General features: G+C 40.6%; 1 protein-coding gene across 1 annotated transcript in view; it reads left to right on the top strand.

Moving 5' to 3' along the window:
* AOPEP (aminopeptidase O (putative)) overlaps positions 1 to 26,834 on the top strand; it is a 1,396,509-nt gene that overhangs the window by 914,742 nt on the left and 454,933 nt on the right. The gene's annotated exons all lie outside the window — the stretch shown is intronic.

Raw genomic sequence — 26,834 nt, 5'->3', positions numbered from 1 at the left:
ACAAGGACGAAAAATATCAAAATAGTTTACTAGTCAGGGATTAACATTTACTAGCCCAGAGGAAAAAAGTTACTAGTCCAATTAGTGTTAAAGACAGGAAAAAGCACAAACTTTGTATTCATCCAATCCAATGCAACTTCTTACTCACTGGGGACTAGTGGGCCTTTGGAAAGTGTATGTATTTATACTTTCAGTGATTGCATGAAATAAAATTAAGTGAGAGTTGATGTTGTTGAGTAAAACACAATCCACAACCAGATTATCCACAAACACCTGAGTACGAGAAAAGAGATTTAAGAAAATGTCCTTCTTACTTGCATAAAATGTTACCTTTATGTAAATCTGACAATTGCTGCACTTCTTAGGAACATTATACATGAGAAGGTATTCAACAAGAATGCAGACCATGGGTTAGATGTTCTTATTTTGCCTGTGTGAGCATTACTGTTCTTCACATACAAAGAGAAAAGCACTCTTGCAGGAACAAACAACAGCTCATTAGCTAGTTCTATGGCAATTTAGGCCAGTGTGCTTTTCACAGGAGAAAACTTTCCTGAAGTATATCAGTCTGATCCCGACAATTAAGGTCAGTCCAGCCCCGAAATACCAGAAAATTCTCCTATGAACAAGGAACATGACAACCCCAGATGATCGTTTCGGCCTCCTATGGGCTTTGTCAGTGAGGTGCAGCCACATTCCTCTAAGCACACTGGACCTTACTTGGGGGGATCAGACTGATATGCGTAAAGGGCCATAATACCCAAATGTTTAAACACTTGAAAGTGCTGCAGCATAGCTGTAAAAGGCTGACTAGAAAATATCACCTGAACATCTCTATGTAAAAATGGAAGAAATTTTACCTCAAAAATTCCTCAGTAGCCACATCCCATTGTAAAGGACTTCTAAGCAACAAATCAGTATGTCTGTGCCGGGACAGCCGAAGGATTGAGCCTTTTGCCACTCTCATGTTATTTCCCTATTCAGCTTAAGGAAGTTTACAATGAAATCTCATGAGAGTTAAGTGAAATCTCATGAGATCACAGTAAAAGAGTTAATGACCTCAGCACTGTTGATGCTGATTAGCTGCTGTTCATTTCTTCATTTTTATTTATTTTTTTACCTGCAGCTGAGCAGCAGTTGAGTATAAGTTTTTACACAGAACTTTCTCTGCTGAGTTGAGGAGATTGTGAGGTAAAATATCTCCCTTTTTTACATAGAGATGCTCAGGTGATATTTTCCTGTCAGCTTTTTACAGTTATACTGCATCAGTTCCAAGTGATTTAACATATGAGTATTATGTCCCTTTAAGGAAAGTTTTCCTCTGTGAAAAGCACACTGGTCTTAAAGAGGCTGCTCCTGTGTGGTAAATCGCCATAGAACTAGCTGATGAGCTGTTGTTCGTTCCTGGTAGAGCGATTCTCTCTTCGTACTGTTCTTCAACTTAGGTGCATGATTATGTTAACACATCAATATTAGTTGCTTCCCCTGTTCTAAGTCAGAAACAATTCAACTTTCCATGTGCCATGTTTAATATGTAAATTGCTGTTGATTTTCTGTTTTGAATTGATGCAATTAGAGTTCTGTGGCTTTATCTTTTTTTTTTTTTACTGCAAATGTTTCCTCTTAAATGGGCAGTCAAGTCAAAAAAAAACTTTCATGTTTCAAATAGGGCATGTCATTTTAAACAACTTTCCAATTTACTTTTATCACCATTTTTGCTTTGTTCTCTTGGTATTCTTAGTTGAAAGCTAAACCTAGGAGGTTCATATGCTAATTTCTTAGACCTTGAAGGCCGCCTTTAATCTAAATGCATTTTGATAGTTTTTCACCACTAGAGGGCATTAGTTCACGATGTGCAGTCACTAGAGGCAGGTGAGGCAGGGCTTCACCTCTCATATGGGCAAAAATATATTTTTTTTATTGGCTTTAAAAAAAAATTGCAATTTTTTTTCCCCCCAGCATTTTTTTTTCACAGCTACATGTTGTGCAATGGAGAGGCACAAGCAGGTCTGCCCACCATTACAAAACATGCTGCGCCACCTACTGGATGAAAGTGGTCAAGATCATTGCATGGCCCATAACTGCTTATTTGAGGCAGTCCTATTTGGGCTGACCCAATCCAGTGAGAGGCATTAGTAAGTGGAGCTTAGGGTTGGGGCTGGATGTTTAATCATATAAAACAAAACAAAAACGGAAAAAAGCAACTTTCATTTATTTTGTTGCTGTCCTGTGAAGCTGCCAGCTTTGCTAAAGTGAAAAAGAAAGTTCAGTACTTCCCCTTCAAGTGCAGTGGAATGTGCCACTGTCACTTCCTTACAGAGCAGGAAGAGTTTCAGAGAGCAGTGTTTTAGCCACATTTTATTGAAGTAAGTGCTGCAGCCTTAGATTTTACTGCAAGGGATTCTGTTAGTGAAAATTATAATTTAATGTATGTGTCTTTTTTTGTTTTGTTTTTTTTTACTCTTTTACAGCAGTTTAAGGATTGTTTTTGTATTTTGTTTACTCAAACTTTACACCCAGCAGCTTGCCTCTATACTGCACACTAATTTATAGTCTCACTTTCTGAACTCTCTGTAGCTCTGCTGTTTGTATGGATGAGTTGTTATTTGACTAGAGTAAGCTAGACCAACAGCATGGTAATGTAAAATGAAACCAAGCAGTTTAGAATGAGTTATAGCAAATATTCTCCATTGCTCCTGTAGCTATAGTATTTCATGTAATCCAGTGATTCGTTAGGTATATGTTGGATAACCCTGATGTAGACAACAAATAATAATTTATTAATGCTCCCATTCATATGTGCTGTTTTGTTTCAGATATTTAAAATAGATTGTAGACTATGAGCATTTGATAGTCACTTAAAATATTATTTAAAAATGCAGTGGTCCCTCCCCCCCCTTGTGTGTGTCTCTCTCTCTCTTTCTATCCATCTCTTCTCCCCCATGGTCTCTTTCTCTCTCTGTCTCTCTTCCTCCCCCTCTGACTCTCTCATCCCTTATGTGTCTCTCTAACCTTATGTGTGTGATTGTGTCTCTCTCTCTTTCTCTAACCCTCTGTGTGTGATTGTGTCTATCTCTCTCTTTCTCTCTCTCTCTAACCCTCTGTGTGTGATTGTGTCTCTCTTTCTCTCTCTCTAACCCTCTGTGTGTGATTGTGTCTCTCTCTTTCTCTCTCTCTCTAACCCTCTGTGTGTGATTGTGTCTCTTTCTCTCTCTCTCTAACCCTCTGTGTGTGATTGTGTCTCTCTCTAACCCTCTGTGTGTGATTGTGTCTCTCTTTCTCTCTCTCTTTCTCTCTAACCCTCTGTGTGTGATTGTGTCTCTCTTTCTCTCTCTAACCCTCTGTGTATGATTGTCTCTCTCTAACCCTCTGTGTGTGATTCTCTCTCTCTCTCTCTCTCTCTCTCTCTCTCTCTCTAACCCTCTGTGTGTGATTGTGTCTCTCTTTCTCTCTCTCTAACCCTCTGTGTGTGATTGTGTCTCCCTCTCTTTCTCTCTCTCTCTAACCCTCTGTGTGTGATTGTGTCTCTCTCTCTCTATAACCCTCTGTGTGTGATTGTGTCTCTCTCTCTTTCTCTCTCTCTCTAACCCTCTGTGTATGATTCTCTCTCTCTCTCTCTCTCACCCTCTGTGTGTGATTGTGTCTATCTCTCTCTAACCCTCTGTGTGTGATTGTGTCTCTCTTTCTCTCTCTCTAACCCTCTGTGTGTGATTGTGTCTCTCTCTCTTTCTCTCTCGCTAACCCTCTGTGTGTGATTGTGTCTCTCTCTCTTTCTCTCTAACCCTCTGTGTGTGATTGTGTCTCTCTCTCTCTCTTTCTCTCTCTCTCTCTAACCCTCTGTGTGTGATTGTGTCTCTCTTTCTCTCTCTCTAACCCTCTGTGTGTGATTGTGTCTCTCTCTCTCTTTCTCACCCTCTGTGTGTGATTGTGTGTGTCTCTCTCTCTTTCTCTCTCTAACCCTCTGTGTATGATTGTGTCTCTCTCTCTCTCTCTCTCTCTCTCTCTCTAACCATCTGTGTGTGATTATGTCTCTCTCTCTCTCTAACCCTTTGTGTGTGATTGTGTCTCTCTTTCTCTAACCCTCTGTGTGTGATTGTGTCTCTCTCTCTCTTTCTCTCTCTCTAACCCTCTGTGTGTGATTGTGTCTCTCTCTTTCTCTCTCTCTAACCCTCTGTGTGTGATTGTGTCTCTCTTTCTCTCTCTAACCCTCTGTGTGTGATTGTGTCTCTCTCTCTCTCTAACCCTCTGTGTGTGATTGTGTCTCTCTTTCTCTCTCTAACCCTCTGTGTGTGATTGTGTCTCTCTCTCTTTCTCTCTAACCCTCTGTGTCTCTCTCCCTCTCCCCCGTCTCTTTCTCCCTCTCCCCCTGAGTGCTTTTCTGTGTTTCTGTCTACCTTTTATTTATTTAATTAATGAATTGGTAGTGCCATCTGATGGTGTGGCTTTATTTAAAGGGGTGGGGTCAAGCGCCCCACCATCTTTTCATTTCACCAGCTGCCACTGGATCAATACATTTTTATATTTACTGAATAATGAAGGAATCTATAAGCATGATTTGCAGCATTAAAGTAAAAAGTATGTTTAAACATATATTTTAATGGGCCTGGATTTCTAGATCTCATAATCAGAGCAAGCATTTTGTTATCTGGCAAGAGTTTTTGTTACAATCCTTTAGACTAAAATCAGATGTTTACTAAATTGACCAGTTTTCCAAGACACCATTTAAAGGGCCATGATACCCATATGTTTTCTTTCATGATTTAGAAAGAGCATGCAATTTTAAATAACTTTCCAATTTACATCTATTATCTAATTTTCTTCATTCTTTTGATATTCTTTGTTGAAAATCATATCTAAATATGCTCAGTAGCTGCTGATTGGTGACTGCACTTAGATACCTCATGTGATTGGCTCACCCATGTGCATTGCTATTTCTTCAACAAAGGATATCTAAAGAATGAAGGCATATCCTAGCCACTGCCTCACCAGCCTCTGACGTCACCACACGTCACGTATTTCATATAGATAACATTGAGCTCATGCACGTGAATTTACCATGGAGACAGCTCTGATTGGCTAAAATGCAAGTCTGTGAAAATAACTGAAATAAGGGGGCAGTCTGCTGAGGCTTAGATACAAGGTAATTACAGAGGTAAAACGTGTATAATTATAACTGTGTTGGTTATGCAAAACTTGGGACTTGGTAATTAAGGGATATTCTGGTGTTGACTGTCCCTTTAAGTTATTTTTCAATTTCCCTCATTTATGCTAAAATGGTTGTTAAGTAAGAAAATTAGAATATGTTATGTTATTATATATATTTATATATGATATTTGATGATAAAACTTGATAATGTAAATAAATAAGCAGTTTTCCTGGCTTGAAGTTCCTTCCAAATTCAATATAACCTAGGAAACCAACTTTTGAATATCTTCTGCCTAATGAAAAGGTCCTCCACAAGCCAGTGTAGTGCATATTGTTTTTGGGAGGTTGAGACAAAGTTAAAGTTTCCAGTTTCCATAATTCAAGGACACCAACCTAAAAATTTCTTTGCTTATGTGTTTATATGCGAGTATAATACATTTTAAATTACCCTCTCCACCTTTAGGTTAAAAAAAAAATGGTGTTGTATCACTTTAACCCATTTGTTTGCTGTTTAATTCTAAAATTATTTTACTTTTTTGGGGTGTGCAAATATTTAGACTAAATATATGAATATTGTTTTAATTTGTGCAAAAGGGGAAGTGTTTGCAAATGGAGAGGGAACTATAAAACTTTTACTATGTCTTCAGGAAATAATGAAAATAAAACTATTATCAAGTAAAGTTAGGAAACAAAAGTCCTTTGTTCAGTTTCCATTTATCACTTCATGTCTAACTCCATACAAAACCTGAGTATTCTGTTTTACTATGTTAATTAACCTTTGCCCAAAGAAATACATATATTGTGACAACAAAATAGGGTGATAGAATGATTCATCTTTGTGCCAAACAGCACACAACTATAATCCGTATAGCAAAAGCTGATCCCACTTACAGATGATAACAGAGCTTTGTCAGTTTTGCATTGCATGTAGATACTCAATGACTATAGTATTCTAAGTAGTAATAGTAACAATTTACATCAGCATGATCATTTTTTTATATATAGTTGTTTTTTATTGGGTTTTATACAACATAAAAGAACATACAATAGCATTAAACCAGTTGTTGAGCATGACAGGAATCACACACATAATAAACAGTGTTGGTGGAAAAAGAAACTCCCAGAGTTCTGTAATCAAGTAGACAGTCCATATGAGGTTTAGTCCATTCATCCGAGCTTAAGATTTGGCAACCCGGGAAAATATAGTTCCATAGAGAGTACTCATTTCCTATTGCCTAAGAACATGAATGCTGGACTGCCACTTGTAAACAATAGCGATGAGAGTATAGCTGACCAAGCCTCTGCTTGGCAGCCTTGTCTGATGTAAGCATAGATTAAATATAAAACCACCAAAATTAATATACACAGATCCCAATAAAACAACCAAGGAAAAACAATAACAATAACAAAATAAATTACAATATCGATAAATAGACCTTGTGCACTCGGATGTGGAGATGGGCACCGCAACGACTCTGAATAAGCTTGTACAGGCAGTCGATGGGGAGGTGTTTTCATGGTTAGCCTATCGTGAGCTTAACTAGGTGTGGACCGGTTGGGCTAACTATGGTTTATATCTATCTAGCTCCCAGAGGAGTAACATGTTCTCATAGAAATCTAATTTGCCAGTTTGAAGGTAATGAAATCTTTCTAATATCAAGTCTGAGTTGACTAATTTCTTCCATTCGCTAACAGTGGGGATTTTAGTGGTTTTCCAACATCTGGGTATCATTTGTTTCGCAGCATTTACCATTATGTAGAATAACTGTCTACGGATTGTACATGTTATTTGGGGAGTGTCATGTAGGAGGACCGTTTCTATGCTTGGGTTGAGTTGCGTGGCAAGAACTGCGTTAATTTCTCGGAAAACTGCTGACCAGAAGTTACTTATGGGCATACAATCCCACCATATATGAGCCATGCTTCCAGGCTGGCTACAGCCTCTCCAACAAGCATCTGAACTACCTCTAAAAATACGCTTAATTTTGGTTGGGGTTAGATACCAACGCATAAAATTTTTTATGTTTGTTTCCTTCGCTCTCGAGGAATGTGCAGAACGTGATAAATTCTCGAATCTAGTATGCCAGTCTCCTGTGCTTGTGGTCATGTCTAGCTCCCTGTCCCACCCTGCAGTATACGAGGGTAGCCTCGGGAACCTATTTTCCAACACTAGTCTATATAGAGTGGAAACAGATCTAAGAGCTTTCAGATCACTCAAGCAAGATTGCTCGAATTTTGTTAAGGGTCGCAAGAAGTCTGCTTTTTGTTTGTGTGTGAGTATGAAATGTCTCGCTTGATGATAATTGAACCAGGAGGTGAAGAAGGGGAGTGAAAGTGAATCAATTTGTTGTTTTGGCATTAGCTTATTATTATCTAGCAAGGTGTGTATCCGTATTAAAGGATCTTGAGGTGCGTGTAAGCTCCTTTCCTGCTTGAGTCCCGGCGGGAATTCCGGGTTGGACAACAGGCTTGTAAGTGGAGAATATTTTGAGGAGATTTTTGGAAGCGCTTTAAGAACAAATCGCCAATCGCTCCATGTCTCGTTAGAGATGGAAGACGTTGATACTTTGTGGTTCCCCAGTGCTTGAGAGTTCCAGCATTTGCTACCTAGGTGGTTTGTGTCTGCCATACAAGTTTCTATCTGCACCCATCCCTTAGGTTGGTTCCCATTAAAACTACACCATTCCAGTACCCGTTGGAGGGATATCGCTAGCTTATATGAGTGGAGGTGAGGCACCCCCAGACCACCTAGGTCTGGGGCTTTATATATCGTGCTTTTATTAATGCTTGGTGGCCTACGTCTCCATATATAGTCATTCAATATTTTTTGCAAGATGTCTATTTCTCTAGAGATGTGTTGAACTGGTACAGTCTGAAGTATGTATAGTGCTTTGGGTAGCAGGACCATTTTTGCTGCTTGAATTCTCCCCAACCATGAAATATTCTTTAAGAGCCAAGAGGAGGTCAGGGATTGGAACTCATTAATGAGTTCATCATAGTTAAATTTACGCGTTAGTTGACTGTCTGGCGTCAGATAAATTCCCAGGTATTTAAGGCGACTGGTTTGCACCTTCAGGGGGCAAAGGGCTCTAATGTCCTCTAGCATCCGTTGGGGGATCATAACTGGTAAAAATTCAGATTTTGTCATGTTAACGGAAAAGTTGGAAACCCCACCAAAGGTGGAGAGTTCCGACATCACATGTGTGATAGAATTGAGAGGGTCTGTCAGTGTCAGTAAAAGGTCATCTGCATAAATGGTAGTTTTGTGTTGTCTAGATCCTACTGTTATTCCTTTAATAAGCAAGTTCTCTCTAATTCTAATTGCGAGGGGTTCTAGGGATATTATAAATAGCAGCGGGGAAAGGGGACAACCTTGCCTCGACCCGTTCCTTATTTCAAAAGTTTCAGAGAGTGTCCCATTTACCCTGACCTGCGCTGTAGGATTAGTGTAGAGGGCCATGATTTTTTGAATGAATTGATTTGGGAAATTAAATCGTCCTAGAGTCGTCTGTAAGTAAGTCCAGTCAAGTCTGTCAAATGCCTTCTCGGCGTCAGTGGAAAGAAAGAGGGCTGGTGTTTTGGTCTTAGATACAAATTCTATAAGGTTAAGCACTTTCACGGTATTGTCTTTAGCCTCTCTATTGGGCACAAAACCTGATTGATCCTGATGAATGATTTGTGGGAGAATTTGGTTTATGCGCATGGCCAGAATTTTAGCATACAATTTCAAATCAGTGTTAAGGAGAGAGATAGGTCTGAAATTGGCAGGGTTATCAGGCACCTTGCCTGGTTTCTCTAGCACTGAGATATGTGCTTGTAGCATGGTGTCAGGGAATGTAGATCCGTCCGCTATATGGTTAAATAAGGAGGTTAAGTGTGGGGCCAAGTATTTTGAAAAGGTTTTATAGTAAAGGCCTGAGAACCCGTCCGGGCCTGGTGCTTTATTAGGTTTTAGAGTATGTATTGCATCCTGCACCTCTTTAATAGAGATTGGTTTATCCAGGGACTCTCTTTGCTCTTCACTTAGCTGAGGCAATTGTATACTAGAGAGATATTGGTGACATACTTGGCTATGGGACGTATCTTTCCTGTCTGGAAATAGGTTGTATAACTTATGATAGAAAGATTGGAACGCTTCAGCAATTTTATGGGTGTCTTCAATGTGTTTCCCCGATTTGCTTTTTATTGAGTGTATATAGGTCCTTTGTTGTCTGTGTTTTAAGGCTCTTGCAAGCCATTTCCCTGCCTTGTTACCCTCTCTATAGAATGTCTGTTGGAAAGACAATAGTTGTCTCTGGGAATCAATGTGCAGGAGTTTATTTAATTGGTCGCGCTTACTGGTTAGGTTGACCATAACATCAGTGTTTTCTGGGGATTGTTTGTGGAGGTAATCTAAGTCTGCAATTTCTTTAGCTAAGGAGGAAAATTCCTCTCTCCTTTTTTTTGTCAAATATGCTTTAACTTTGATGAGTTCTCCTCTTATTGTGCTTTTGTGCGCTTCCCATAATATGGGATAGTTTATATCCGGTGTGTTATTTATGGTGAAATAGGATTTGATGTGTTTGGCTAAATGTTTTACTTGCTGTTTCCCCTTGAAAAGTGACTCATCTAACCTCCATTGATAGGGCCTGAGTGGGGCTGAGGGCCAAGCTATGTCACATGAGACCAGTGAGTGATCTGACCAGGTAGTATGCCTAATCTCAGCTGTTTTCAAGAAAGAAAGAGAGAGATGGTCAATGAAAATGTAATCCAGCCTAGAATAGCATTTATTTGGAGATGAGAAAAAAGTGAAATCTGATTTCAGGGGGTTTAAATATCTCCAAGTGTGTGTCGTGTACCCCTAGCAGTTTAAGGTTTTTCCATATGTTTTGCATGCGCAGGATTTTTTGTCTAGTACATGGGTTGGAACAGTCAATCTGGGGGTCTAGGGGAACATTTAGGTCTCCTGCTATGAACAGAGATCCTTTGGTTTGTGTTAGGATGGAATTGGTGATAGTATGGATAAATTTGCTTTGAAATCTATTAGGTGCATATAGGTTTACCAAAGTGATAGGCTTACCATAAAGGAGGCCCGTCACGCATAAGTACCTACCCTCTTTATCATGTTCTACGTGAAGTTTGCTAAAAGCAATTGACTTATGGATTAAAATGCTTACCCCATTGATTTTCTTAGTGGGGTGGGTACTATGAAAATGTTGCTGGTAGTTAGATGAGAAAAACTTAGGTATGTGTTTGGTTTTAAAATGTGTCTCCTGAAGCATCAGGATATGACCTCCCTTCCTAGATAGATCTAGTAGTGCCATCCTACGCTTGTTTGGACAATTCAGCCCTTTCGCATTTTGGGTTAAAATAGTAAGGGCCTGATTGGGTGTTCTATTCAGTGTAACCATTTTTAGACTTAAAGGTGCTATGACTAGTTATTACCTCCATGTTCTGCTCACCCCCCCCCCACTCCGAGTGCACTTGTATACGCCAATGATCCATTGCAATCTCAATAACAAAGAAAAAAGAAAACAAGAAAAAAATTAACAAACAAACATAATAACATTTTACCCCTTTCCTAGATGAAAGGGTGAAATACAACATTTTAGCTAAAGGAGAATTTATCTCCCATCTGACTGAGAACATATATATCACAACATTAGACTTACAACAGTATGGTAGTACAACCGCCTGAATTTAAATACTAGACTGCATGTTGAAGGTTGAACAGTAGGATCTAAACATTGAAATGGCCGATGGGCCCCTGTAAATGAGAAGGTGACAAACACATTCAAACACATAACAACTTTCTGGAAAACTAATTGGAGAATGAAAATCTCTGAACTCTACACAACCTATTGTAGGCATTGCAGTATTAACTCAGTTACCCTGTATCGTCAGCTATCTCAGGGCAGTCCTGCGACGATTATTCCTTAATAAGGGAGTATTAGCCTTGTCCTATACACAATACTGTAACATATGAAAAGCAGAAAAAGGATACAGCCTGAATGACTCAGGAACCTGCTCCTTCTAGTGAGGAGTTTTGGCCGCCCACATTCAATTTGCGTGTCTTTCTTTCTTGCACCTGCTGCCATTCTTGCCTCTGAGGAAGGGAGTTATTGCTGGGCCTCAGGTTGTATTGATCTTGTGTGTCCTTCAACTCCTCTATCACAGGAGGAGTGATATCAAGAGCCTTGCAAATCCGGCTGACATCTCCCGGAGTGGTGCATATGAATCTCTTTCCTTGCCATGGTATGATTAATTGAAAAGGGAACCCCCATCGATAAGGGATGTTAGACTTCCTGAGGAGCAAGGTGAAGGGTTTAAGTTCCCTTCGTTTGAGGAGAGTTCTCTGCGATAAGTCTGTGAAGAATTGAAGATCAGCATTTTCGTATTTGACAGGTTGCTGGTCGCGAGCTAACTTCATAAGTTCTTCTTTAACTTGGAAATTTGTAACTCGCACAATTATATCTCTGGGCGGTTGCGAGTCTAATGGCTTTGGTCGCAGAGCCCTATGAGCCCTGTCAATATCAATTTTTATGGGTGACTCTGTTTGTTTCAGTGAGTTGAACAGGTCTTGTAAGTATTGCTCTAGGCCAGAGGGAGGGATGGATTCAGGGACGCCTCTAATTCTGATATTATGCCTTCTGTTCCGATTTTCAGCGTCATCTATTTTGTCTTCCAGGCCTAGTATGATGTCGTTTTGTTTGTGGATAGTTGTATGTAAGTCCGAGATTGCTGTAGAGTGGGTGTCTAAAGTGTTTTCTGCTGTCTCTACTCTGCGCCCCATGTCCGAAATTTCTTTCTTTAGCTCACTTATTTCCTCTTTGATACATTGCTTGACCTGTAGAACCAGGGCAGAGAAATCCTTTTTCGAGGGCAGCGAATCGAACAGGGCTTTGGGTACTGTAATAGAGTCAGCTGTGGTTTCAGAGTCCGAGTCTGATGAATAGAAAGCTGCGGCAGAGTCCTGTTCCTCAGCGGGATTGAGGCTTGCAGGTTTGGCCTCCGTTGCTTTAAAAAAAGCGTTAACTGAGGGGATCACATGGCTCCTCTGCTTTTGTACCGCTCCTTTTTTATTAGATTTTTTGGTAGACATGTTTACCCTGATTAGGATCAAAGTCCCTGCTTAAGCGTACTCTTTGTGATAGGTAGTGCCTGATAGAGGTCAGATGTTTGTTACATGTTTTGAGCAAGGCTTGTGGAGTCGACTAAAGATGTGGCCTAAAAAAAAATGCTGTGATTACAAAGAAAGTCTCCTCCAAATGCAAAACTGTAAAGCGTGCCTCCTAGCAAGCAACCAAGTGTAACTTTAATTATTTTTAGGCAGTACAGAAGGTTAAATTGTGTTAGCAAAACAAACATGAATATACATGTATTTTAGGAGCCATTATGTTTATATGACAGGTTAGATCCCAAGTAGAAAACCAAGTGGAACTGAACAGAGTGCATTCATTTTGTGGTGCTGCGTCATTTCAAGCCTCTCTGGCCCAGTTTAGCTATGTAAGCTAGGATAGAATTTAGATAGCCTTGCCGCTACACTGAGGGACCTTTCAAATACTCCCCTCTCTCCCTTTTGATGATCCTTGTCATAAGAAGTTAAATATAGTCCCCCTTGTATATGGGCCTCAGCTCTGTGCGTGCAAGTTGCGCTTTGGACTATAGGGCCTCCGCGCCCCTTGTGTAGGTATCCATGCCAGGGCAAGTAAGTAAATGCCAGTTATGGGATTAGACCGGATCGCTTACCCGCTGCTTGTCTCCTCCTTAGAGTCGGATGCGGATGTGTGTGGCGGCAAAGGCTGCAGCTGGGCTCCGATGCGGATGGGCCTGTTCCGTTGCGCGGCGTGTCACCTGTTGTGAAGTACAGCACCGGGTGAATTTTGGCGTCACATTTGATGTACCTCTCAATTATAGTGCTGGACAGCACCTTTGGGCCAAACTTTTCCCCCGGTTGTGAGAGATAAACGTTGCTCAGTCAGAAAGGGCTCAGGAGCAAATTCAAGCCGCGGCCATTTCCCTGGCTGGCTCGCTCCGCCCCCCCCCCCCCCCCCCCCCAGCATGATCATTTTATATTGAGGTTTTTTGGTTTATTATTTTATGGCTATGAAAGCCTCCTATATTAAAATAAAATTAATTCTTACATTTATCTCATTGATTTGAAAATGGCAGTATTTGACTCACTCTTAATTCTCTCAGCTGGAAACATGACAGTTCGCAAATTCAAGAGATATAAAAGAAGTCTTACTGCATGTTATCATTCTTTTAGATCATGTCAGATTTCTTATGTTTGCTGTGTAACATTGTCATGTCTAATTTTCACTTTTTCTATTGAATTATCATCTGGGATTTCTGGAGGTTGTTAGCAAGGGGGCCAAAGATGGCAATCAACAAAAGCTGATAATCTTTTAATTAGGATATGATATTACACACACATATAACATCCCTTTGATATTTACACAAGTATCAGACATTGGTCATTTAATACTGGACAAGGATAGTGACATAGCTAAGATGTTGGCAATATGTAAATGTGATCTGAGTCTAGCAATTTATGGGATAGCTGATCAAAGTGTAGGCTAATGGTGGCTTGCGCAATGAGCAAATGGAAAAGCTGACACAAATGCCCTACAGGATATACAAGACCAACCGTACTTAGTAAACATGTACTGGCCACCAGGACACAGCAGATGGTATTACCCATCTGCACAGCAGTTATTATTTTCTAACATGATTAGTTGCAAATAATGGTTTGTAGTGTCACTGCAGTAGGTAATGGCCAACAGGAAACAATAGTTGTTAATGTTCATCAGAGAACTATGGTCAGTAATAACCATCAGAGGTTCACAGGAAGGCCAGGAGCATAGGCAACTAAACTCTACAGAGAACAACACATCATCTAAGAGAAAGATAGCACTGTTATTTTATTACATTAAGTGAACTCCTGACTTATTAGATTCCTGAGTGGGACAGAAGCTTATACTAAGTACATTGTATCCTGTGGTGCTGTTACATTTGGGGCAAGAATATAAATGGAGCGCAAAAATATTAGCGCTATTGAGCAGCGCTAAAGTCAAATCAATAGCTCTCCTATTCTTACGCTCATATTACAAGTTAATCATAAAACGTTTTCACTTGAGGAAAAGGCTCAGGAGCACCAACATCTTGAGGTTGGATTGCGCGACTTCCATTGAGTGTGCTACAAAATCTTGTTCAGGCTTTCACTTGAGTACTAACCCGAAGTGCGCTAAAGTTGAAGGTTGTACTATAGTTGTACTATAGTTCTGAGTGAAGAACAATGCTATTTAAAAAAAAAAAAAAATTGTTTAAAAATATATTTATGTCTTTATTTTATATCTCTTGAAGACTGTCATATTTCCAACTGAGCGAATTAAGAGAGAGTCAAGTACTGCCATTTTAAAATCCGGAATATTAGACATTCAGCTTTAAGTGTGTAAATGTAAGAATATACAGTATATATATATATATATATATATATATATATATATATTATTTTTTTTTAAATGTTTTTTTTTTTAAGTATTTCTTTAAAAATATATATATATGTAAATGTATATGTGTGTATGTATGTGTGCACAAACATACATATACATACATATATATATATATATTCAAATATGTACACATATACACACACACACACACACACACACACACACACACACACACACACATATATATATATATATATATATATATATATATATACACACAGACACATTTGAGTCCTTCCCAGTCAAACACCTTCAAATGTACCATATCCCTTTAAAATACATTTATTTCAATAATAAACATATATTTTCTTTCCAAAGGCAGGGAGAGTCCATGACTAAATTCATTACTGTTTGGAATTCAACATCTGGCCACCAGGAGGAGGCAAAGACATCCCAGCCAAAGCTTATAAATATCCCTCCCACTTCCCCTACTCTTACAGTCATTCTTTGCCTCTGTCTAAAGGAGGTGGCGAAGAAGGTGTTCTAAAGAAGATTGGATTGTAGTCCTTAATTAGGTAGTTTACCTTCAAGACAGGACTGGGGATTTTAGAGTAACCATGTAATTCTTTCAGTGAGAGTTGTGGTGAAAGTTAGCTGCTGGAAGTCGCAGGCAGGCCTCTCTGTCTTCCTTTCAGTGTTTATTTGCTAAGACCCCCTCAGGCAACCAGTGTTAGTTTACACTTCTTTCCTTTATTCCTCAGGTCATGGTTTCTAAGACTAGAACGTGAGGAATCGCGGGTGCTCCTTACCTGGACGATATCTTGGTTCAGGCTCCATCTTTTCCTTTGGCAAGTTTCTCTTCTGTGTCTCCTTCGGACCCACGGATGGAAGATAAATGTGCACAAAAGTTCTATGGTTGCCAAACCAGGGTATGCTTTCTGGGAACGATCATCGATTCGATTTCCATGAAAATCTTCCTCACAGATCAAAGACAGGTGAAATTTCTCTCTGCCTGTATTTCTCTTCTATCCACTGCAGTCCCCTCTGTGGCTCAATGCATGGAGATAATTGGTCTTATGGTGGCTGCCATGGATATTATTCCTTTTGCCTGATTCCATCTGAGACCCTTACAACTATATATGCTCAGACAATGGAATGGAGATAATTTCCAACCTCTACCAACGGATTGTCCTGGACAGCCATTTGAGAGACTCTCTCTCCTGGTGGCCTTGTCAGGACCGCCTGTCTCTAGGCACATGCTTTTTGAGACCATCTTGGGAGATTGTGACTAGGGAAACCAGCCTTCTTGACTGGGGAGCGGTATGGGGCCCCCTGATAGCTCAGGGAACCTGGTCCCTGGAGGAAATCTCACTTCTCATCAACATCCTGGAATTGAGGGCCATTTTCAATGTTCTCAGATGGTGTGGCCTCGACTTCGCTCTGCCCAGTTTATCAGATTCCAAACAGACAACAGAACACCAGTTGCCTTTATCAATCATCAGGGGGGAACAAGGTGTTCCTTAGCGATGAGAGAAGTGTCTTGCATCCTTGAATGGGCAGAGACTCACAATTGCCAGCTATTCACATACTGGGAGTGGACAATTGGGAAGCAGATTTCCTGAGCAGACAGTCCTTCCATCCTGGGGAGTGGGTCCTTCACCCAGAGGTGTTTTCCGATATTTCTCTCAGGTGGGGGGTTCTGGAGATACATCTCATGGCGTCTTGTCTCAATGCCAAGCTACCCAGATACAGGTCCAGATCGAGAAACCCTCAAGCTGCATTGGTGGACGCGTTAGTGGCTCCATGGAGGTTCAAACTTATGTATCTGTTTCCTCTGAGTTCTCTTCTTCCCAGGGTGATCGCCCACATCAAACAGGAGCAGGCATCTTTGATTCTGATTGCTCTGGCATGGCCTCGCAGGACCTGGTTTGCTGACTTAGTGGAGATGTCCTCCTCTCCTCCGTGGAGTTTGCCTCAGCGAGTCAACCTTCTACTCAAGAGTCCATTCCTTTTCCAAAATATAGAAGCTCTGAGGCTGACTGTGTGGAGATTGAACGCTTAGTGCTGTCCAAAAGAGGTTTCTCTGATAGGGTCATTGATACCCTGATTCAAGCTCGTTAGCTGGTTACTCGTCGTATTTACCACAAGGTTTGGCGTACCTATTTAGCTTGGTGTGAGGAACAAGGTTTCCATTGTCACAAGGTGAGGGTTCTTCAAATTATTTTGTTTCTCCAGGATTGTCTGGAGAAGGGTTTATCCGCCAGTTGTATCAAGGGCCAGATCTCTGCCCTTTCTGTGTTACTGCACAAGAAATTAGCTAATCTTTCTGACGTTCAGTCTTTTGTTCAGGCTCTGGTCAGGATCAGGCCTGTGTTTAAGCCAGTTGCTCCTCCTTGGAGCCTTAATCTTGTTCTTCGTGTTCTTCAAAGGGCTTCGTTTGAGCCTATACGTTCTGTTGATGTTAAACTTTTGTTTTGGAAAGTTTTGTTTTTGTTGGCGATTTCTTCTGATCGCAGAGTTTCAGAGTTATCTGCTTTGCAGTGTGATCCCCCTTATCTTGCATGCAGAAAAGGCTGTTTTGCGTACTAAGTTAGGTTTTCTTCCTAAAGTTGTTTCTGACCGCAACATCAATCAGGAGATTGTAGTTCCTTCCCTTTGTCCCAAGGACGTAGTTTAGGCTTTGAAGTTTTATCTTCCCTGCTACCGAGGATTTCAGACAGTCTGCTTCTTGTGTATGATGGTAAGCACAAGGGCCAGAAGGCAACTGCGACTACTCGTTTTGGCTGAGAAGTATCATCCGTTTGGCTTATGAGGAAGCTGGCCAGCAGCCTCCTGAGAGGATTACGGCTCATTCTACCCGTGTGGTGTCCTCTTCTTGGGCTTTTCAGAACAAAGCTTCTATGGAGCAAATTTGTAAAGTGGCTACCTGGTCCTCTTTACATACTTTTTTAAAATTCTACAAGCTTGATGTTTTTGCCTCAGCTGAGGCTTCTTTTGGGACAAAGGTGCTTCAAGCGGTGGTGCCTTCAGATTGAGGTTCACCTACCTTATGTTCCCTCGCGTTTCATTCTGTGTCCTCTCTAGCTTGGGTATTGGATTCTCAACAGTAATGAATGAAGTTGTTGAATCTCCCTGCCTTTGGAAAGAAAACAAAATTTATGCTTACCTGATAAATTATTTTCTTTCCTGGCAGGGACCCCGCCTGATATTTTTCAGCTGAGGTTTTTTCTTATCTTTTGGCACCTCAATACCCCTAATGTTTATCCTGCTTTTCCTTATTTCCTCGGCTGAATAAATAGGGGAGTAGGGGAAGTGGGAGGGATATTTATAAGCTTTGGCTGGGGTGTCTTTGCCTCCTCCGGGTGGCCACGTGTGGAATTCCCAACAGTAATGAATGAAGTCGTGGACTATCCTTGCCAGGAAAGAAAAGAATTTATCAAGAAAGCATAAATTTTGTTTTTAATATGTATGTATATATATATGAGTGTAATACTTTATTTTGATATGTATTACACGTGTTTGTGTATACTTTTATTCTAGCCCTAACACTTTACTTCAGGTCTCCAGTCACACTAAATTTTAAGAACTGTTATGTGCTATGCTTGAGCGTGCTAAACATTCTCTGGTAATTCTTTTTTACCGTGAACTTGTAAAACCAGATTGTGCACTATACTCAGCGCTGACCCACAATATTGATATTCCCCCCATGCGCTATCACAAGCATTCCACTCGTTATCTGGACCTTGGATGGCAAGCCATCTAGCAAAATTCAGATTTAAGAGACAACTCATCATACTTCTTTGGTAATTCAATTTCTTCAGAGCTTAAATTGATTGGGGACTTTCATAGACAAACAAACTTTTTATGGGCATGTTCCTAGATAATCATCTGACCTAGCATTTTTCTTCCAGAAAATAGATTTCAAGAACAACTTTTTTCTTGCACAATGGAACATTAATTTTGTAAATATCTCTCAAAGGATTAATCTCACCTTTCAGATCATGGCCTCCCTCAATTGATTGATGTTGGAAAGGTTTCTGCACTCTTATTGGTCTGTGATTTTAATAGATGCCAGTCTCAAGGTCTGGCATTTGTGTAAATAAATGTCATAGCACCAAAGATTAGTACTTCTCTTCTTTTTGACATATTGGAATTAAGAGCAGTATTTCAAAGTTTTAAGAACTGAGAATCTAACCTTTCCAATCTCTGTTCTCAGATCCAGCTGTAAAATGTGCATGTAGTAACTTTCAACATCAAGGAGGTTTATTTTCCAGGTTTGTAATGTCTAAAGCACCTTGTATGCTAAATTGGAAAGATTAATCTCAATGCCATTTAACTTGTTTCACCAATCCATAATCCAGGTCTTAATTATGTAGAAATGCATTATCTTATATGAATATTCTTCTGGAGATATTTTTTTCCTGAGTTCCTTGAGCTTTTTTCCAAATAGTGCATGGTAATGAATCTTTTTTTGGAGTTCATTATCAGCTGCACTTTCTGTACTTTATTTTCTAGTTTCCTTGTAGTCAATGTTTTTTATCCTTTAGATGTTTATATAATGTTCTTCCTGAATTTAATCTTAATTAAGTAGTCAGGGTGTTAAATCATCCCTTTGAACCTAAGTGTGAGTTGTTTTCATTACGCTAAGGCATTATTTGGGATTGTCACCTTTTCGTCCTATGGTGGTGGATTCATAAAAATGAATTCTGAAATTGTTTTTTGTTCTAAGCCTTGGAAGGATAGAAAGGGTAATTTACATGGTATAATTGGGGTGACTAATATAATCTTGAAGTCGCAAAGGATATTTAAAAGACAGTTTATTGTTTTGTTGAGTATTCTCTTCACAGAATGCGTCAGAAGGCTTCTAAACTGTCTTTGCTTTGTTGAACTTGTCCTGTTACTCTTTTGAATTATGCAAGGAACAAATCTTAAAAAGTTCCACCATATGTAGGTTTTTTTCCAGAGCACAATTACATGATGCCTCATTTGAACTATTTTGAAAAGCAACTACTTGGTTTACTTCCAAACATTTACTAAGTTATATTGATAAAATGTGTTTGTATTTTCACAAGTTGCTTTTGCTAGAATGATCTTGTAAGTGTTCTTCTTAAAGGGACAGTCTACTCCAGAATTTGTATTGCTTTAAAAGATAGATAATCCCTTTATTACCCATTCCCCAGTTTTACATAACCAACGCGGTTATATTAATATACTTTTTTTATTTTTTTATTTATTATATTTTCATTTTACATAAGGTGTCATACAGTCTTTGTACATCATTTAAGTAGGACATTATATACAAATCAACTGTTTCGATAATGATACATAACCAACTTAACTACTATTTCTTAACTAACTCAGTGTTCCATAAGTAATAAATATTGCTCATCAATGCTACATTACTCAAAATCATAAAAGACATTTATCTTATCTTATATCTCCTGCTATACTAACTTACCCATTGTCGGTGTACCTCCGCTGGATTACTCCCGGTCCCCGAGCCAGAAGGAGAGGGGGAAGCAGGCCAGTCCTCCATCCAGTGATTTCTTTACTTGTGTGAATCTTACTATTGTGCTGCATATTGTGATGGTGGATGTATGTTTTCCCATAGGAATTTGGCATCTAAGAAAAATGGGAGTTTGCCCCTCTTTAAGAACCCATATTCCTCTAAACTTATGAGTTCAGTAGTTCTATCTAACCACATCTTTTTAGTTGGGGAAAGTGGTGTCTTCCAAGCTCTGGCAATTAAGGATCGGGCTCCATTCAGTCCTATTTGAATTATAAGGGATCTCAATTTGCATGTGATGTGAGTAGCGTCGTTTAGTAATGCTATTCTAGCTGTTAGTCGGAGCCCTTCTCCCACTAGTTTCTGAAAGTCTGTCTCCACCTCCCTCCACAGTCTTGCTATTATGGGACAATCCCACCACATGTGTAACAAACTTCCCTGTTCGCCACATCCTCTCCAGCACATACGTGAAGAGTCAGGGTATATGGTGCTCAGTCTAGTCGGGGTTAGGTACCAGCGGGATAAAAGCTTGTAATTCATTTCAAGTATTTGTGGGGAAGAGGATGATTTTTTCGTTCTTTGAAATATGATGTGCCAAGCTTCCCTATCAATATCCATGTGGAGGTCGAGTTCCCATCTGGCCGTGAAACTTGGCAGTGTGTTGTTTTGAGATTCTAGTAGAAGACAGCGAGACCGGGATAGAGAGCCCGGAATCGCTGCCTCCCTGTCGCATAGTTTTTCAAAAGGGGTGAGTGGGCGAAGGAACTCCTGCCTATGGGGGGTTGTATGTAAGAAATGTTGAAGCTGTGCAAATTTGAGCCATTGTGCGTACCGTCCGTCTGCTATAGTCTTTAATCTGTGTCTGTCCATTAATTTCCCATTCTCCAAGAATCTGTTTAGTGGGATTGTATACCCCCATTCTCTGCAACTCCTAAATCCGCTATCTAAGCCCCCTGTCATTTCTGTGTTAAGAGCTATTGGGAACAATGGGGATCTAACAGAGGAGATATGAGGATACAGGGTTTTTATTCTCTCCCATTCTTTAAAGAAATGTTTGTGTAAGTCTAGGAGTCCGCATTGTTTTGGTCTGAGGTCCGGGGGGACCCAACATAATGCCCTCACGAAAGGGACCTGTAGTATATGGGAGTCAATTGACACCCACGCTTTATGTGATGTTGATCCGTGCCAGTCTAGTACCCTCTGGAGAGTTACCGCGTGATAGTACTCCTCTAGTTTGGGCAGTCCTACTCCGCCTGAGATTGTGGACCTATATAAAGTATATCTATTAACCATGGGTCTGATCTTGCCCCAGACATAGTTGTTTATCTGTCCTTGTACCCGTGTTAAGAACCAGGTGGGAAGGTGTATTTGGAGGGCTTGCAGTAAATATAAAATCTTGGGTAATGTTGTCATTTTAATGGAGTGTATCCTACCCCACCACGTAAGCGTTTTGGTTGCCCAAGTGTTAAGGTCTCTAGATATAGAGTTAAGTAAGGACTCGTAATTTTTCTTAAAGAGAGTGAGGGGGTTAGGGGTGAGATGTATACCCAAATATTTGACTGACTCTAACTGTAAGCGTAAGGGGCATATTCGTGAAAGTTTACGAAAGGCTGGTGGGCTGAGTGAAATGTTTAGTACCTCTGACTTGGTTTGATTTACTAAAAAATGTGAGTAAGTGCCAAATCTTTTAATCTCACTAAGTATTACTGGTATAGTGCTACTAGGAGAAGTTACTGAAAAAAGGACATCATCCGCATACATTGCGATTTTAAATTCATTGGGTCCTATTGTGATACCTTTTATTTCTCTGTTTTTGCGTATGTGGGCTGCAAATACTTCCATTGTTAATATAAACAGGATAGGCGAAAGAGGGCACCCTTGCCGTGTGCCGTTTCGAATGGGGAATGGGTCTGAGAGCATGCTATTCACTCTAACTCTGGCGCTGGGGTATGTATAAAGACTACCAACTCTCTCAGTCAACTTGGGTCCGAAACCAAATATCTCTAGTGTTTTTTTGAGAAAAAGCCAATTTGTTCTATCGAACGCTTTTTCAGCATCCGTTGTCATTATCACCGCTGGTATATCATGAGCTTTCGCATATGAAGATAGCAATAAAGCCCGTATTGTATTGTCTCGTGCTTCACGACGAGGCATGAAGCCTACCTGGTCGGTATGTATTATGTCGTTCAACACCGTGTTTATGCGGTTTGCTATAATTTTACTAAATATCTTTATGTCCGAGTTAAGTAGAGAAATGGGCCTGTAACTACCTGGTAATTCCTGTGGCTTATCTGGTTTTAATATAACCGCTATGTGTGCCAATAGCATGTCTGGCGAGAATTTTAAGTCACCGTCTATTGCCTGGAACATTGTCAAGAGGTGGGGGGCTAGGAGAAGCTTAAAAGTTTTATAATACGAATTGGTGAACCCGTCAGGGCCTGGGCTTTTCCCCCCTGGGAGATGGGAGATAACAGTCAGGACCTCTTTTAGAGTTATTGGCATATCTAAGTCTCTTTTTTGTGTTTCTGTCAAGGGGTTGAGGCCAGCAGCCTGAATATATTCTTCCATTCCCTCCATGTGTTTCTGGGTGTCTAGTTGTTCTAAGTTGTATAGTCTAGCGTAAATTTTTTTGAAGCATTCTGCTATGTCTCTACTGTCATGGGTCTCTGTCCCGTCCTGTTTTTGTATTTTGTATACATGCGTTTGGCCAGTCTTAGTCCTCAAAGCTTTTGCTAGCATTGAGCCTGTTCTATTTCCCTCAAAAAAGAATGTTTTCCTTAGTTTTAGTGCCAACCTCTGAGCCTCCTTCGTGAGTATATTGTTGAGATCCTTCCTAGTGTTAGTTATTAGTGATAGGAGGTTTGAATCTGTTGGTCGTTGTTTATGTTCTATTTCTAAATCCTGTAACTTAGAGATTAGTGAGTTTTTTGCCAAATTGTGTACTTTTTTAATGTAAGCTCTATGTTTAATGCATTCCCCACGAATTACCGCCTTGTGTGCTTCCCAGATGTTAAGTGGTGATACCTCTGTATTAGTGTTAAACTGGAAATACTCAGTGATAGATGTAGTTAGGGATTGGCACGTTGGGGGGTGGCATAAAAGGTATTCGTCTAATCTCCAAATATAAGGACTAACCGGAGCTTCAGGCCAATTTAGATAGATAGAGACTGCTGAGTGATCAGCCCACGTGGTTGGTTGGATGTCGGAGTCATCAACGAGGGATAGATTTGACTGGTCTATGAAGAGATAGTCTAGCCTTGAGTAGGAAGCCCAGGGGTGGGAGTAAAATGTATAGTTCTGTTGTTGGGGGTGTTGTATCCTCCAAATGTCTATTAACCCTAATTGTCGAAAGCTATGATATACTGAGTCTGGGGGTCTATGAGCTGTATTTGTGTTATGGGATGTCGTGTCTAGCAGAGGGTCCATAGTCACGTTGAGATCTCCCCCTAGAATCAATAGGCCTTTCTTATTTTCTAGGACTAATGAGAGCAGTCTCTTAAAAAAGGGTGTCCTGTTAGCGTTTGGTGCATATACGTTGACTAACGTCACGGGCCTGTTATGTATTAAACCAGTCACTATGAGTATTCTACCTTCCTTATCCCCCACTTTACTTATCAACTGGAAGGGTGTATTGCGGTTTATCAAGATACCCACCCCGTTTTTTTTCTTCTCGTTGGAATTAAAGTACCCCGTGGGAAACTTTCGGGAATGGAATTTGGGTTCTGAGCTTTTTGCAAAATGGGTTTCCTGTATAAATATGACCGAGCTATCTTGCCTCGCAAACCAGTTTAGCGCTATAGATCTTTTTGAGGGGGAATTTAGTCCTTTAGTGTTCTGTGATAATATGCAGATTTTTCTATGCATTGTGTCTCACTAAAAAATAAGTGTGTAGTCTTACCTTGCAGAATGTTACCGTCCCCTGGAGGTGTCTGGCTCTCCCCCCAGCCCAGAGGACCACGAGAAATCCCGGGTAGTTGCGAGAGATAACCTTTGTATCATAGCAATGTTTCTGTAATTTAATCAAAAGGAACACTTTAATACCTAATAACTTTTTAACAACAAACTTAACAATAATAATTTCTAACTTATCATAGAGTCTCATACTAGTACAAATGGGAGGAAACAGCAGTCTTAAAGCTGCTGCCGCTCCTGCCTTTTAAATAGAAATTGCATGTGAGTCCAATGCTTGAATGTTTATATCTGGGTTCTTGACTATTCACTTACGGTGGAAGTGGGGGAAAGGGGGGGAAAGGGAAACATTTATAAAACGGTTATGGATATTAAGTGGCCCAATTCTACCTCATGGGCCTCACAAATTACAAAACCTGTAAATAATATTATTTATATCTTCATGGTGGGACTGTGTCTTTAGAGTCTTTATGTGCATGCTTCAGCGTCGTCGATTTGTTTTTCCGCTGGACCATTGTCCATTTCTGCCTCTGCGTTCTCGATGGTGGGTGTTGTGCTGGATCTTCTGTCTGTCTTTTGTTACCCTCTGCAGGTATTTTTGGTTGTGTAATATTTAGTTTCGTACAGAAAGAGTCCAAATCTTCCAGATCTCTGTAAATGGCTTCTTTATTGTCCTTTAGTGCTCTCAGGGAGAAGGGGAATCCCCACCTATATGGTATCCCTAATTCTCTTAGATGTGTTGTTAAAAATCCCACTTCTCGGCGTTTTGATAGAGTAATAGGGCTTAAGTCTGCATATATTTGAAGGGCAGTGTCCAGATAGCGGACAGGTGACTTTTTTCTTGCTGCTGCCAAGATGTTCTCCTTGTCTTGAAAATAATGGCATTTTAAGATGACATCTCTAGGTGGTGCAGAGGGCTGTGGTTTCGGCCTCAACGCCCTATGGGCTCTGTCTAGTAGTATGTCTTTGTCTGGGTCTTTGTCAAGCAGGAAGCGAAATAAGTTCTGCAGGTATTGTGGTAGTGCAGTGGGCAGGGTGGTTTCCGGGATTCCCCTGATTCTTAAATTCTGTCTGCGGCCCCTGTTGTCCAGATCTTCAATCTGGTTCTGCAAATGTGTAATCTCTGTGGCCTGGTGTTGAAGCTGCATTGTTGTGAGATTTGTGCTTTCCGACACTTCTTCAGCGTATTCTTCAAGCTGTACTACTCTATTCCCCAACTCAGTGATGTCCTTTTTCACTTCCGCCAGACCATCTCGTATTATTTGGCTGACTTGTTGCATAAAGGTTGTAAAATCCTCTTTGGAGGGTAGTGCACTCAGGTCTGCTCTAGTAAGGGGAGATTCATCTTCAGGAGAGATGTCATCTGTACTACCCTCCTCTGTCTCAGAGATGGGAGAGGCCGGTGAAGCTGCACTAGGTGTAACTACCGTCTTAAAGAAAGAGTTCATCTTAGAGCCCGCAGAGCTTGCTGGTTTTTGAGGCTTATCCATTTTTTGTTGTCTTCTAGACGCCATGTTTGTGTGGTTGCTCAGTATGGCACAGATATCAGGTGGTAGGATGCGTTATGAGGTGCAACTGTTTAGATAAATTATACCTCTTTGTCCTTGAAAGTTCACTTCATAAATAAAGGTACTCCCTGTAGCTATAATTATTATGTTTGCATGCACTTTTCTTTCCTCTTTATTGGTTGAGTATTGTGAGTATCTCAGTATTCTGTCTAGGATTGGTGTGACTGCTATCGACTGCTAGCTTGTTTGAGTGGTATGAATGTGATAGTCTCTGAATAGCAGCCCACTGTTTATTTTCTTAATGTTCTCGATGAAGACTGTGATCCAAGAGATGGTGTGCTGCTAGGGTTATTCCCCAGTGCACTGAGTTTGCATGCCCCACGTTCTGTAATGTGTGATTGCTGGGGTTGTCTTTTATTCAGTTTAAAACATTACTTTCTTCTGTGTAACTGCAGAGTTGTGTTTGAGGCCTGACAACATTTAACCAGATTTGACGTGACCGCTGTCCCCTGTTAACTTGTCTGTACCATATAAGTGTGTAAGTCTCTATGTTGCAGTTCGCATCTCAGGCCTCTTATGTTCCCGGGGAAAAACTATGAACAAAACAATGATTTGCAGAAAAAAGTTCTCACCTCCGGCTCTCTCTATTCATGTCACTTTTGTGTCAGGCGCCATAACGGCTGATCTATCTGGTTACTTAGAGTGGCGGGCCCCCACCTTTCTCTCTCTTTACCCCTCAAGGCTGTGCGGTAGTGAAATCTCTTTGTTCTCGGCACCGGTGTGTTGCCCCATCTGTCACTGAAGTTCCGGGAAGGTCGGAGCTATACCCCTCTCTTCTCCTCTGCACTGTTAAGCTCCGGCGGTAATGGCGATTCGCGCCACTGACAAGATTTCACAGGGCCTGAGTTTCAGCAGTTCAGGGATTAATATCCTTGCCCCCGGTGGGTTGTCAGATTCTCACATGACGGGGTTTTGTCCCCCAGAGGTTCAACTTTCACTTGCCCAGTTGTAAACTTAGAAGTCCTCTCCTGGACTGTCGTTAAATGTTGCAGCAGGAGTCAGCTACTCGGAGCACTATATTTTTGCGGCCATGCTGGTCCGTGGCCGGCTCCGCCCCATATTAATATACTTTTTACCTCTGATTACCTTGTTTCTAAGCCTCTGCAGACTGCCCACTTATTTCAGTTCTTTTGACAGACTTGCATTTTAGCCAATCAGTGCTGACTCATAAGTAACTCCACATATATGGCATGAACTAACGATGTCTAGCTATAAAAAAATTTGTCAAAATGCAATGAGATAAGAGGCAGCCTTCAAGGGCTTAGAAATTA

Source organism: Bombina bombina, chromosome 2 (assembly GCF_027579735.1).
Source record: "Bombina bombina isolate aBomBom1 chromosome 2, aBomBom1.pri, whole genome shotgun sequence".
Lineage (NCBI taxonomy): Eukaryota > Metazoa > Chordata > Amphibia > Anura > Bombinatoridae > Bombina > Bombina bombina.
Note: the sequence above shows the minus strand (reverse complement) of the source record. Positions and strands in the feature narration are given on the sequence as shown.